The 15,367-nt window shown below is 39.0% G+C and overlaps 1 long non-coding RNA gene across 1 annotated transcript; it reads right to left on the bottom strand.

Annotated features, from left to right (window-relative positions):
• Positions 1–2,069: 2,069 nt before the first annotated feature.
• LOC144578722 (uncharacterized) lies at positions 2,070–6,664 on the bottom strand. Its single transcript, XR_013525060.1, has 3 exons — positions 6,536–6,664; positions 5,525–5,722; positions 2,070–2,864 (listed from the first exon to the last, which is right to left on the bottom strand). It is a non-coding gene; the product is annotated as an uncharacterized LOC144578722 (long non-coding RNA).
• Between the last annotated feature and the right edge of the window lie 8,703 nt (positions 6,665–15,367).

Below are 15,367 nucleotides of genomic sequence, written 5' to 3'. Positions count from 1 at the left end.
AATGTAAAAAAGTAGTATAACTGATATGCTAAGAAAGAAGAGAAAATATAATCATATAAAATAGTCAACTAAACCACAAAAGGGAAAAACGAGTGGAAGAAAAATAGTAATAGAGAACAAAGACAACAAAGAGAAATAATTATCACAAACATAGTAGGTAGATACTAATCCAACTGTATCAATCATTGTATTAAACCTCAATGGTTGTAACATACCAGAAAATGGGATATTATTCAGTGCTAAAAAGAAATGAACTATTGAGCCCTGAAAAGATATGTAGGAAACTTACATGCATATTACTAAGTGGAAGAAGTAAACCTGAAAAGGCTACATACTGTATGACTCCAACTAGATGACATTCTGGAAAAGTCAAAACTAGGGAGAAAGTAAAAAGATCAGAGGTTGCCAGGGGTTAGCAGGGAGGGAAGAAAGAACAGGTGGAGCACAGAACATTTTTAGGGCAGTGAAATTGTTCTGTATAATACTATAATGGTGAAGAGATATCATTATAAATTTGTTCAAACTCAGAGAATATACAAAACCAATAGTGAACCCTAGTGTAAACTATAAGCTTTGGGTGATAGTGTTATGTCAATGTAGGTTCATCAATTGACACAAATGTACCACTCTTGTGGGGGCTGCTGATAAACTGATGATGAGGGAGGCTATACATAATGGGGGTACGGCATTATGTGAAGTCTCTATACTTTCTGTTCAATTTTGCTGTGAACCTAAAACTGCTCTAAAAAATAGAATCTAGGGCCAGGCGCGGTGGCTCACGCCTGTAATCCCAGCACTTTGGGAGGCCGAGGCGGCTGGATCACAAGGTCAAGAGATCGAGGCCATCCTGGTCAACATGGTGAAACCCCATCTCTACTAAAAATACAAAATAAAAAAAAAAAAATTGGTTGGGCATGGTGGTGCGTGCTTGTAATCCCAGCTACTCAGGAGGCTGAGGCAGGAGAATTGCCTGAACCCAGGAGGCGGATGTTTCGGTGAGCAGAGATTGAGCCATTGCACTCCAGCCTGGGTAACAAGAGCGAAACTCCATCTTAAAAAAAAAAAAAAAAATAGAATCTATTTTTAAAAAGCAAGTGGTAGAATAGTGATTCCATTTTGATAAAAAAATTATGTATTTACACTTAACAGATTCAAACAATATAAACGTTGATTCAAATGAACTGTTAATAGTGGTTATTCTTGGGGTGGGGGAAAGTAGGGGCTTCTGAATATTTCGTTTTTTACATTAATGAATGTAAGAAAATGAAATGAATGAATATGAAAGTTCCTACAGCCCAAATTGGTTTCTAAAAGAACTTACAGAAGCATTGCAGAATCATGATCTGTAATCTTCTGGAATAACTGAGAATAATAAAACTACCAAAAGACTGGATGAGACAAATGCCTTGATATTATTAATAGACATAGGAAGGCTGCAGAATGAAACACTGCAAAACATAAATAACGGGGTCAAGAAACCTGAGTTCTAGCCTTAGCTCTGCTGGTCCTATGTAAAATGATGTATCCCAAATCTCCTCTTAGTGGTCTCAAAACATCTTTTCTTAATGAATCAATGTGGGTGTGCCTCAAGGTAAATCATTGATTACACAGAGATAATTCAGCAGAAAAGAATGTCTCATCAGTTGACTCAGGAGGAAATATGCTGTATCATTTCTACTCAGCAAACAAATGCTAAGTGTTGCACTTAAATAACTTTGAAAAGTCTACAAAAGTTCAATGTTCAAGATAAGCATAGAGCTGTACACTTTTGGTTAATCATTAGAGTTCAATTTAATGAGTGTTTTCATGCTTGTGTAATATCTTATAACATATCCAAATTTAAGTGGGAACAGTAAAAACATTGTTTTCCCTTCGAATTTTTTAAATTGAGCCTAGTAATTCATGTTCCTATAAAAAAATTAAAAACTGTTAACTATGAAATAATAAAATAATTACTCCCAAATTTTCCCCCCAAGAATAATATTAACATTTTTATACTTCTAAAACAAACAAAAATCTTTTTAGGATATTCAGGGACCAAAAAAGACATACAGATAATGAAATTAACATGAGTTCTAAAAACCATTTTCTTTTATTGTAAGACTATTCTTCCTATAATTATTAAAATTTGAAATACAGTGAAATTCTTCTGAATAAATTACAAAGAATGTATTAGATAATGAACACATTGAATTAGACTTAAATTCTATAAAAAAATTTACTACTAAAAGTTTTAGATAATTTTTAAAAAGTATATGCTTTTAAAAATAATGAAAGTTATCAATGGTACAGAATAATGTTGCTTGTATATTCAAAGGATAAACTTTTAACTTGTGACAAACTACAGCAAATGGGCTGAATTGTTCAATATTTTTTGGGCAGCAGGATATCAACATAGAAAATAAACGATTGGCCGAGCTCGGAGGATCACGCCTATAAACCCAGCACTTTGGGAGGTCAAGGTGGGTGGATCACTTGAGGTCAGGAGTTCCAGACCAGCCTGGACAACATGGCAAAACTCATCTCTACTAAAAAATACAAATATTAGCCAGGCATGGTGGTGTGCTCCTGTAATCCCAGCTATTCAGGAGGCTGAGGCAGGCGAATCGCTTGAACCTGGGAGGCAGAGGTTGTAGTGAGCTGAGATTGTGCCACTGCACTCCAGCCTAAGTGACAGAGAAAAACCCTGCCTCAAAAAAAAAAAAAAAAAAAAAGAAAGAAAGAAAAAAAGGAAAATAAGTGATTATTTTAGGTCTTTACTTCATATCATCCCATAAAGTATATCCTTGATAGTTCATAAAACACCAGAAAATAATGAACTAACACTAAAAGATGCACTAAATGAAAAAATCCTCTTCTGGGTCCTGGAAAAAAAAAAAAGAAGGATGGTATTATAAAAGAGAAATATGTACATACAATTTTTTTTTTTTTTTTGAGACAGAGTCTTGCTCCATCGCCAGGTGCCAGGTTGGAGTGCAGTGGCGCAATCTCAGCTCACTGCAGCCTCCACCTCCTGGGTTCAAGCAATTCTCCTGCCTCAGCCTCCTGAGTAGCTGGGATTACAGGCGCACACCACCACACCCAGCTAATTTTTGTATTTTTAGTAGAGACAGGGTTTCACCATGTTGGCCAGTATGGTCTCGATCTCCTGATCTTGTGATCCACCTGCCTCAGCCTCCCAAAGTGCTGGGATTACAGGCATGAGCCACCGTGCCTGGCCTGTATATACAATTTTTAAAGAGAATGTTATAAAACAGATATTAATATTGAAAGCAGCCAAACTGAAAATATATCTGATATAAATAACATGAGAGACAATATAAACAGTAAATTATCATATGGAAAAACATATAGCTTTACACGCAATTAGATACAAGTAAATTATCAAACATTTCTGAGAGCAACTGTTAATAGTGGTTAATTGCAAGAGAGCTAAAAGACTGAAGAAAATAAGTTAAAAAAAACACATATAAGAGCTGGACGCAGTGTCTCACGCTTATGCAGGAGGATCATTTGAGACTAGCATTGGCAATATAGCTAGACCCCAACTCTACCAAAAAAAAAAATTAGCCAGGTGTGGTGGTGCATTCCTGTAGTTTCAGCTACTTGGTAGGCTGAAGGGGGAGGATTGCTTGAGCCCAGGAGTTTGAAGCTGCAGTGAGCTGGTTGTGCCACTGCACTGCAGCCTGGGTGACAGAGCGAGATCCTGTCTATTTCTTTTTTCTTTTCAGAAGGCCCAAACCTTACAAGACACCTTCTTTCTATCTCTCAAAAAGAAAGACAGAAAGACAGAAAGAGAGAGAGATAGAAAGAGAAAGAGAAAGAAAGAAAAAGAAGAAAGAAAGAAAAGATATTGAATGTTGTAGGATATTAGCATATTAGTTCCCTGAAAGCATCACCAAGACAATCTGTTGATCAAAACAATCTGTTGATAACACAAAGCTGTGTTTATTTTTATCATGGTAAGGAAAAACACTAACTTGACATAAGTTGGTCTTTTTACTGTGAACTTGTTAAAATGCACAATAACAAATTTATTCTTATAATTTATAGTTGGACTATTACTATAGACAGTTTTGTGAATTGAGAACCTGAGAATGGTCAAATTAGTGGGCCCAAGAAAATTTGCTGAACTAATATCTTTAAGCCTACTGCCAAGACTGTAAAATATGTATTTCTCTGTGTGTTTATATATGTTCAGACATATAAGTAGAAATTTTGAGAGTGCTTTTATTAGCACTTAGCTTTTTAGATAGTTTTTTTTTTTTTTTTGAATCGGAGTTTCACTGTTGATGCCCAGGCTGGAGTGCAATGGCTTGATCTAGGCTCACTACAACCTCCGCCTCCCAGGTTCAAGTGATTCTCCTGCCTCAGCCTTCCAAGTAGCCAGGATTACAGACATGTGCCACCAGATCCAGCTAATTTTGTATTTTTAGTAGAGACGGGGTTTCTCCATGTTGGTCAGGCTGGTCTTGAATTCCTGACCTCAGGTGATCCACCCACCTTAGCATCCCAAAGTGCGGAGATTACAGGTGTGAGCCACCATGCCCGGCCTTAGCTAGTTTTTTCTTAACTTGTTGTTTTGGAACATATTTGTGAGAGATTACCTAGTGGTAATCTGCAAAAGGAGTTTGCAGTAAGAGGCCTATATCTTATTTAAAGGATATCTTACTTTGAGTTTAAATTATTTTACTATCTAGGTTGCATCCACAAAGCATCAAGTACAGTGCTGGAGACAAGGATATGGGCTAAATAAAGTGTGCCATTCTCATAATCATGACTTCCGATATGAGACAACTGTGTTGTATCATTTATCCAGGAGAAGGAGATTCTGTTCCTTTTGGCCTATAAAGAAGGGAAGGGCCATTACGTCGGTATCTTATAAGTGGACCTTTGTGAAGGTGCTGAAAGAGCTCCAAATAGGATCACTTATTTACAGGTGCCTTATCTTCATAGGAACTAGAACTGACTTCTGAACAATTTCAAGGTACAAAGTACTTTATGAAGTTGCCAAGTGACTTAACTAGTAAGATAGTTATTCTAATAAGATAGTTTTTCTAAAGATCGGATATCTCTTGCAAATGACTGTTATACTGTAAAAGAGCTTTGGAAGGTTCTTAACCCTACTAACAAAGGCTGCTAGCAACTGCCAGAAGAAAAATGAACTCATTCTTGAATTTTATTAAAATTATTCTAAAGGGTATACTCAACTCTGGCCAGGCATGGTGGCTCACACCTGTAATCCTAGCCCATTGGGAGGCCGAGACGGGCAGATCACTTGAGGTCAGGAGTTTGAGACCAGCCTGGCCAACATGGTGAAACTCCAACTCTACTAAAAAAAAAAAAATTAGCTGAGCGTGGTGGCATGTGCCTATAATCCCAGCTACTTGGGAGGCAGGCAGAAGAATCACTTGAACCCAGGAGATGGAGGCTGCAGTGAGCTGAGGTCATGCCACTGTACTCCAGCCTGGGTGACAGAGGCTTTGTCTCGAAAAATAAAAAATAAAAAAAGGGTATACTCAACTCAAAGTGGCTTGAATGAAAATACTTATTGGTTCAAATAGCCAGAACCCACAGATAGAGCAGTTCTCAGGCTTGACCTACTCCAGTGGCTCTGCTCCATCTCCTCCTCATTCTTTGTTTTGTTCTTGTTCACCATCAGCTTAATCCTCAAATAGGTGGATGAGATGGCTGCAGCAGTTTCAGGACTTAGGTCCACACACTGTAACATACAGTAAAACAGGGAAAGGGTTATTTTCAGAAGGTCTTCCAGAAGTAGAACCCACCAGCAAACTTATCCTGGCATCTCAGTAAATTTCTGAATCAATTTCTTACAAGGATGAAGTTACTCTTGGATCTCTTGGATTAATCAGGCCCATCCTGAAGCTGTGGGTGAGGTCAGCCTTCCCTAAAGAACATGGCCTACATGAAAGAAGAGTGATTTCTAGGACAAAATCAGGTTTGGAGAAGAAGGGAGAGATGAAGTTTGGACAGGAAACCTTAGTTTTATTCTAGTCCAGACTCAGGACAATATGGGAAACAATCTCTACTATTTACCGTCATGTTGTAAAAAGGATTTGTAATGGCTTACAAAAATATGTAAACTATAACAAGATAAAATGTGAGTGAAGAAAAACAGAATAGAAAAAAAAGAAGATAAAATGAGGGACAAGCCCATTTTACAAAATTCATTCAATATGAACCTGTCCACTTGCTACATGTGGGCTGCAAATTTGACTTTGAGCTTCCTTCTTATGTATCAATAAAAGGAAGGAAACTTAATCAGAAACTATCAGTCAGGCTTCTTTTAGTTGCAAGGGGCAGAGATCCAAATCAAACGGGTACAAACAAAAGATGAAAAAGAAAATGTATTGGCTAATTTAATAGAAAGTTCATGAATCGATCTATTTTTCGGCGCAGATGGGTACAGAGTCTCAAACAACATCCTTAGGACATTTGCAACTGTGTTGGTTTCGTTCTCAAGTAGGCTCTTCCCACTTAATGATAAAAATGGCCACAAAGGCTCTAGACTTACGTGGTCCTTATGAGCAGTAATCCTAGCCAAAAGAGTGTTTGTTTTCTGACAGTTCCAAGAAGTCTTTGGTAGGATTCTGAACAGCCCTGTTTGAGTTGTGTTCCCAGCTCTGGGCCACTGAATAGAGACAAAGGAATAAGGCAATCTGATTGGCTAGCCTGGGTCTTGTGCCCTTTCCCATGGGCAGGGGAATTGAAGCTATGTGATTATCAATCGCACCAGGAAAGCGTCATTATTCAGGGGCAGCTTCAGAAAGGAAAAGAGCTACGCAGATGAAATAATAATAATAATGTCTTTATAATTATATAATTCTGTATACAAATCAATTGTTCACACTTAAGAAAAACATTCTCCTCTAGGGCTCCAATGACACACCTATATAAATATTTTATACAACTCTTTTCTAATTTTTTTTTTTGAGACAGTCTTGCTCTGTTGTCCAGGCTGGAGTACAGTGGTGTGACCTCGGCTCACTGCAACCTTCACCTCCTGGGCTTAAGGGATTCTCCCCTCAGCCTCCCCAGTAGCTAGGACTACAAGTGTGCACCATCACGCCTAATTTTTGTATTTTTTGTAGAGATGGGGTTTTACCATGTTGCCCAGGCTTGTCTCAAACTCCTGAGCTCAAGTGATCTGCCTGCCTCAGCTGTACCAATTTTTTGTGAGGACATATATTTTCAATTATCTGGGAGTATATACCTAGGAGTGGAATTGGGGGGTCATATGGCAACTCTGTGTTTAACATTTTGAGTAATTCCCAGATTGTTTTACCAAGCAGTGGCACCGTTTTACATTCCCATCAGTGCCATATGAAGGTTGTGGTTCCTTCATGTTCTATCCAACACTTGATATGGTCAGACTTTTGGATTACAGTAATCCTAGTGGGTATGAAGTGGCATCTCATTGTGGCTTTAATTTGCATTTCCCTAATGACTAATGATGTGCATTTTTTCATGTGCTTGTTGGTCAATTGTGTACCTTCTTTGGAGAAATGGTTATCTTTTATTGTTGAGTTGTAAGTGTTCTTTACATATATGCTAGATACAAGACTCCTATTGTATATACAATTAGCAGATTTTCTTCCATTCTGAGGGTTGTCTTTTCACTTTATCATGCCACTTTGAAGCATAAGTTTCCAACTTTGATAAATCCAATTTTTTCTTTTGTCAGTCATGCTTTTGATGTTATGTTTAAGAAGGCTTTGCCTAATCCAAAGGTCACAAAGATTTATTCCTGTTTTCTTCTGAAAGATTTTCTAGTTCTTAAATTTAGGTTATGATCCTTTAATTTTTGCCTTTGGTGTAAGGGTCCAACTTTGTTCTTTTATATGTGGCTATCCAGTTGTCCTAGTACCATTAAAAAGACCATTCTTTCCCCACTGAATTGTCTTGGAATCCTAGTCAAAAATCAATGGAGTATAATGTAAGTGCTTACTTCTGGACTCTCAATTGTATTCCATTGAGCTAAATAACTTATCTTTATGCCAGTACCACATTGCCTTGATTTCCATAGCTTTGGAGTAAGTTTTGAAATCAGGAAGTTTGTCTTCCAACTTTGTTCTTCTTTTTCAAGATTGTGTAGCTCTCCTGGGTCATTTGCATTTCCAGATGGATTTTATGATCAGTTTTTCAACTTTTACACAAAAGGGCAGTTGGAATTATGCTAGCAATTCTATTGACTCTGTAAATTAATTGAAGAATGTTGGAATCTTAAAAGTAGGAAGTTTTCCAATCTATGAACATGGGATGTCTTTCCATTTATTTCTTCATTGCTAAGTCTTTTAAAATTTCTTTCAACAATGCTTTGTAGTTGTCAGTATACAGTATACTTTCTTACTTTTTTTTTTTTTTTTTTGAGACTGAGCCTTGCTCCATTGCCCAGGCTGGAGTGCAATGGAGTGCAGTGGTGTGATTTTGGCTAACTCCAACCTCCACCTCCCAGGTTCAAGTGATTCTCCTGTCTTAGCCTCCTGAGTAGCTGGGATTACAGGTGCCCACAACCACACCTGGCTAATTTTTGTATTTTTTAGTAGACACAGTTTCACCATGTTGCCCAGGCTGGTCTCAAACTTCTGACCTCAGATGATTCACTGCCTTGGCCTCCCAAAGTACTGGGGTTATAGGTTTGAGCCACTACGTCTGGCTTGTCTTACACTTCTTTGATTAAATTTATTCCTAAGCATTTTATCCTTTTTTATGCTATTATAAATTGAATTTTTATTAACTGCATTTTAAGATTGTTTGTTGCTACTATAAAGCAATACAATTGATTTCATATACTGATCTTTCCGTGAGTTGGAGAACTCAAACTCAAAGTGTTTTTTCTATTCTCACAACAGTCAACACAGAAGACTTTTATTACCAAATGCGGGGAGTGAGGAGTCTCCCACACACACACAACAAGCAAGCAATCACTTCTGCAGCAGACACCAGATTGGTGTACCATAATTCAATCTCAACATTATCTACCTGAAGATAGCATCAGATCCCACAGGTTGAGGGTTCAGTCCCCAAGACTGTCCCCCCACTTTCCACTCCCCGCCCAGCAGCCAGCTTCTAACATAAATTGCAAGCCCCAGATTACTTTGCCTGTACTCCTCACTGACCAAGTATAAATCTGGGTTCCCAGAACCCCCTCCTCGGGTTTCATCGATTTGTTGGAGTGGCTCACAGAACTCAGGGAAACATGTTTACCAGTTTAATACAGGGTTTTTTTTTCCTCTCTTTTTTGGCTCACTGCAACCTCCACCTACCAGGTTCAAGCATTTCTCCTGCCTCAGCCTCCTGAATGGCTGGGATTACAGGCATGCACCACACCACACTTGGCTAATTTTTGTGGGTTTCTTTTTTGTTTGTTTGTTTGTTTGTTTTACTAGAGATGGGCTTTTGCCATGTTGGCCAGGCTGATCTTGAACTCCTGACTTCAAGCGATCCACCCACCTTGGCCTCCCAGAGTGCTGAGATTGCAGGCATGAGCCACCATGCCCAGCCTACAAGGGCTTTTTCAACTTTTTAGAATCAGGATACACGTGCAGGCTTGTTACAAAGATATATTGCAAGATGCTGAGGTCTGGGGTATGACTACACCCATTACACAGGTAGATAGCACAGTACCCAACAGGTAGTTTTTCAGCCCTTCCCTCCTTCCTTCTCTACCACTCTAGTACCCCTCATTGTCTATTGTTCCCATCTTTATGTTCATGTGTACCCAATGTTTTGCTCCCACTTATAAGAACATGTAGTATTTGGTTTTCTGTCTGCATCAGTTTGTACAAAAAAAAAAAAAAGCCACAAAACACATTTCTCAGTAAAGAAGAAATGCCACAAAACACATTTTTTAGTAAGGAAGAGAACTGAGCATCAAGATTTAAGGCAGAGAGAGAGAAGCTAACTCTACTGTTTTGTGCAAACGCAGTCAGGTTTATTATCAGGATAGACCTTATCTACATAGCAGCTACCCCTGAGCCTGGAAGGGAAAAGATAAACACTAGCTGCCAGTCTTTTGACTGCATAAGAGGGCCTGGACAATCAGAACCCTTTTTCTGGATTGCTGCAATCAGTGATGTTGTGATTAGGATATACTGGCACAAGGTTTCTTGCAGAGCCTGCAGAAATGTGAGCCAAATAAAATTTTGGGTTACCCAGCCTCAGGTATTCCTAGCAACACAAATGAACTAAGGAAGACAACTGGTACCAAGGATAGGGTGGTTGCTATAAAGATACTTGAAAATGTGGAAGTGGCTTTGGAACTGGTAATGGGCAAAAGTTGGAAGAGTTTAGAAGGTTCAGAAGAAAACAGGAAGATAAGGGAAAGTTTGGGATTTATTACAGACTCTGTGAGTGGTTGTGGCCACAGTGCTGACAGAAATATAGACAGTAAAGGCCTTTCTAAGCAGCAAAATGTTCAATAAGTGGCAAGACCAGGCATGGTGGCTCATGCCTGTAATCCCAGCACTTTGGGAGACTGAGGCGGGAGGATCACTTGAGCCCAGGAGTTTGAGACCAGCCTAGGCAACACAGTGAGACCTCCAACTCTACATTTTTTAAAAAAATTAGCTGGGTGTGGTGGTATGTGACCGTAGTCCCAGCTATTGGGAGGCTGAGGTGGGAGAATCACTTGAGCCCAGGAGATCAAGCCTGCAGTGAGTCATAATTCTGCCACGGCATTCCAGCCTGGGTGACAGAGCAAGACACTGTCTCAAAAAAAAAAAAAAAAAAAAAAAAAAAAGGTGTGGCTGCTTCATCTGCTTCTAACAACCTGCAGTCAAATATGGGAACAAAGGAATGACCTAAAGTTGGAAGTTAAAAGGAAAACAGAGAATAAAAACTTAGATAATTTGAAGCCTGGAGAGGAATCCAAGACTATGGCCAAGAGGAACAATAACTTGCTAGAGAGATTAGCAACAATAAAAGGGAGCCAGGTGTCAGAACAATTGGGGAAAAGGTTGCAAAGGCATTTCAGAAATCTTCAAGGCTACTCCTCTTTTCAAAGGCCCAGAGGCCTAGGAGGATGGAATAGTTTGAATAGAAAAGCCTAGGCTCCGCTGCTATGTGTTGCTCTTGCCTCAGGATGCTGCTCCCGGCAACCCAGCTGCTCTGGCTCCAGCCTCTCGGGAAGATGTAAGCTGTAAACCTTGGTGAATTCCATCTTAAGTCTGCAGGCACACAGAATGAAAGAGTCATGGCTTGCATGTGCCAGCTTCCACTTAGATTTCAGGAGTACTAGAAAGCCGGGAGTGCCCAGGCAAAAGCCTGCCACAGGGGTAGTCCCCAAAGAGACTACTAAGACATTGCAAAGCAGAAATGTGGGGTTGGAACCCCCCAGAGTCCCCACTGGGGAACTTCCTAATGGAGTTGTGGGAATATGGCCACTGCCCTGCAGACCTTGAATGGTAGAACCATCAGCAGCATGCACCCTCAGCCTGGAAAAGTCACAGGCATTCAACTCCAACCCATGAGAGCAGCTCACTTGGCTGTGTCCAGAAAAGCTGTGGGGACAGAACTGCGCAAGGCTTTGGAAGCCCACTCCTTATGCCAGCGCACTCAGGTTGTAGGATGTAGAGTCAAAGGAGATTTTAGAACTTTAAGGTTTAATGTTTGTCCTGCTGGGGTTCAGATTTACATGGGGCCTATTACCCACTTTCTTTGATTTCTCCCTTTTGGAATGGGCATGTTTACTCAGCACCTGTACCATCACTGTATCTTGGAAGTAAACAATATGTTTGATTCCATAGGCTCACAGCTCTAAGAAATTTATCTGGAATCTCAGATGAGGCTTTGGACTTTTGAATTGATGCTAGAACAAGTGAAGACTTTGGGGATGGGATGATTATATTTTGCAATGTGAGAAGTACATGAGACTGGGGGTCCTGGGGCAGAATACTATAGTTTGGATATGGTTTGTTTGACCCCATCAAGCCTCACGTTAAAATCTGATTCTCAGTGTTAGTGGTGGGAGCCTAAGATGTTTGGGTCAAAGCAGCAGATTCTTCATGAATATCTTGGTGCTTTCCTTGCTACTAAGTTCTCACCCTATTAGTTTCCCCAGAACTGATTGCTAAAGAGCCTAGCACCTCCTCCCCCTTCTCTTGCTTTTGCTCATGCCATGCAATCTGTATACTCTGGCTCCTCTTTGCTTTCTGCCATGAATGGAAGCTTCCTGAGGCCTTCATCAGAAGCAGATGCTGGTACCATGCTCCTTGTAAAGTGTGGGGACAGAAGTGACTTTATTTTAAATGCTAATCCTCCTGGCTAACCCTGAGTCCAAGAATACCTCCAAAATTTTAGTTGATTTATTATTCTTTATGTAGGAACATCTATTCATTGCAAGTTTCCTCCAAAACAATCCTTGTGTTGCAGAAATCATATGCTGTGATTCCTATAGGCACCTATTCATTCTTACCAGAGCACCTATGCTTTTTCCAAAGATATAATCCCTGGGTCTGGGGGGTTATGGGGCAGAGATCTACCTGTCTTGTAGCCCCCCAAAACCATGCTTCTGTCTGTTAAGTTCTCTCAATAAATCACACAATACTGACAAATTGGATTTGTCTGCCTTGTTTGTTTTCTTGACTCCTTCAGCATTGGGGGGTGGGTTCGAATATATGGCCCTTTCATGGAACATGTAGCTTACAGAACCGAGAGCCAATAAAACCTCTTTTCTTTATAAATTCCCACAGGTATTCCATTACAGCAACACAAATGGACTAAGACATTTTGTCCCTTAAGTCAGAAGGACCTTGCCAATAAGGTACTGTCTTTTAAAGTTCTTTTGATATTGAACAATGCCCTGGCCATGCAGAACTCCAAGAGTTCAACATCGAAGGCATCAAAGTGGTCTACATGCTTCCAAACACAATGTCTCTAATTTAGCCTCAAGATCAAGGGGTCTTAAGAACCTTTAAGGATCATTACACATGGTCCTCTCAGCACTATGGAAGAGAACCCTGATAGAACATCATGAAAATCTGAAGGTGTGACATCACTGAAGATGTCACTATTGTTAACAAAAAAACTCATAAAAGCCATCAAGCTCAAAACAAATTCCTGCTAAAGAAAACTGTCCAGATGTTGTACATGACTTCACAGGATTTAACTTAAGTTTTGGGGGAGTCAAAGTTGTACATAAGTTTTAGACTGGATAAGGGGGTCAACACTCCTAATGCCTTCATTGTTCAGAGATTAGCTGTACTTACCCGTGCTAAGTTGTAATCTTAACTTGTATTTCTCCAAAGACAGAAGAATATATTTCCTGTTAGTTGTTGTAATAGATACAATTATCCAGGGACAGATTGATTTTTGATTTACCAAGATTAAACAAAAAAGATGGTGAATGCATGTCAATTAGGATTTAAGGCTGATAAATGAGGATACTTTGTAGTTTCCTGGCAGAAGAATGGAATGACAAATAGTAAAGGAGAACAGTTGGCTGGCAAAATATAAGATCAAACATAATGTTCTGCTTAAACTGTCAGCCGGGGTATGTAGAAAAAATAATTTGCAAAGTAACAAGCCCACACACGTTACATGGGCTTTTTCTACTACTTGGGGGAAAAATAGCTGATCTAAGAAATAGAAAACAAAAACATTACTTTAGAAAAAAATCTTTAGCTCTATTTAGAGATCTCTGCAATCAATGTTCTTTTAATTTCTAAATCACTGCTCTTATATAATGATATATTCATGTTTACTTTCAACACTGTCACACTCCAAAATTTTTGCAAATATTATAAAATTTTTATTCAAGTATTTTGAAGAGATGGCAAATAGGTAATTATAACATCTGATAATGTCAACCAAAAACAAACCGTCCGTAAAACTTGCTTGCCATTCTCTCCAAAGTTCTCATATCATTGAATCTCCTTTCTTTTTCCTAAAAGATCTGAGCCCATTTGAGCTCACCTGTGGTTACTTCCCCACCCCTATCACTCCTAGGTCTCTTCTTTTCCTCCCAAGGTAGCTCTATGCCCTTTTCAAATAAATCAAGTAGCCTCTCTATACTTTTTCCAATTTTCCTCTCTCCAGCCACTGTCCTCATTATACCAAAAAACACCCAAAGATTAATATATATTTAATATAAATAATTCTTTATAAGGCAGGAAAAGATGTGAATACCATCCTATTTCAATATTTGGATTTCTTAAAACACCTGTATTATGTTTGTACTTCTGGATAATGTTCATACAATGATGTATTCCTTAATACTACACATTTTAAGCAAAATAAGTTCACATTAAATCCATTTTATATCACGTTTACTTCTTTAGCTTTAACTATGACTATTCCTTTAACCACGACTTTCTCCTGCCTCAGTACCTTATCCTAGGTTCAGTGTTTCTTGACCATTATATCTCAGGAGATTTTTTCCACCATTGCTTTTCCCTAAACCCTCTTCCCTACTGAAATTTTAATGCCCTGGATATACTGTGTATTTGTTACAAACTGTATGTATATCTGTGCTTTATGCATAAAGAGGGGTTTGGATCATAATCCCCAAAGACGCAATCCTGAATGCCATAATCCTGAATGTTGAAATCCTGAAAGATCCAAGTCCCTAAAATCTAGGCTAGGCATGGTGGTTCAAGCCTGTAATCTCAGCACGTTGGGAGGCCAAGACAAGTAGATCACATGATGCCAGATTTCCAGACCAGCATGGCTAACATGGCGAAACCCTGTCTCTACTAAAAATACAAAAAATTATCAGGGCGTGGCAGCGCATGCCTGTAATCCCAGCTACTCAGGAGGCTAAGGCAGGAGAATCACTTGAACCCGGGAGACAGAGGCTGCAGTGAGCCAAGACTGCACCACTGCACTCCAGCCAGGATGACAGAGTCAGACACTGTCTCAAAAATAAATAAATAAATAAATAAATAAACAAAGGCAAGACTCTTCATATAAACATTCATAAATAAATAAATAAATAAAGGCAAGACTCTTCATATAAACACTCATAAATAAATAAATAAAGGCAAGACTCTTCACATAAACATTCATTAGTACACAATCTGTGCATGTTATTCAGAGGCTTCCTAACCAAGAGGAAGCTCTTCATGCTTCAGTTACTCTGCTAGGATAGAAACAGCAGTTCTATTACCAGTGTGTTCTTTGTGTAAAATGAGATTACAAACATGAAAGTGATAGGTACAGGTAGTGATGAACATTTGGGACCTACTCATAAGAAAAAAAATCCATCTTTCCCATCTGTGACTTCAGTTGGAAAAAACTGCTACTTTGATAACTTTCCTAACCCCCTACAGTTTTTACTATAGGTCTTTGTAAATTGTCAGATGGATCTTAAGAGTTAAGCCATTTCTTTCCGATTACAGGAGAAGTA

Source organism: Callithrix jacchus, chromosome 12 (assembly GCF_049354715.1).
Source record: "Callithrix jacchus isolate 240 chromosome 12, calJac240_pri, whole genome shotgun sequence".
Taxonomy (NCBI): Eukaryota; Metazoa; Chordata; class Mammalia; order Primates; family Cebidae; genus Callithrix; species Callithrix jacchus.
This window is presented reverse-complemented; position numbering and strand designations above follow the sequence as displayed.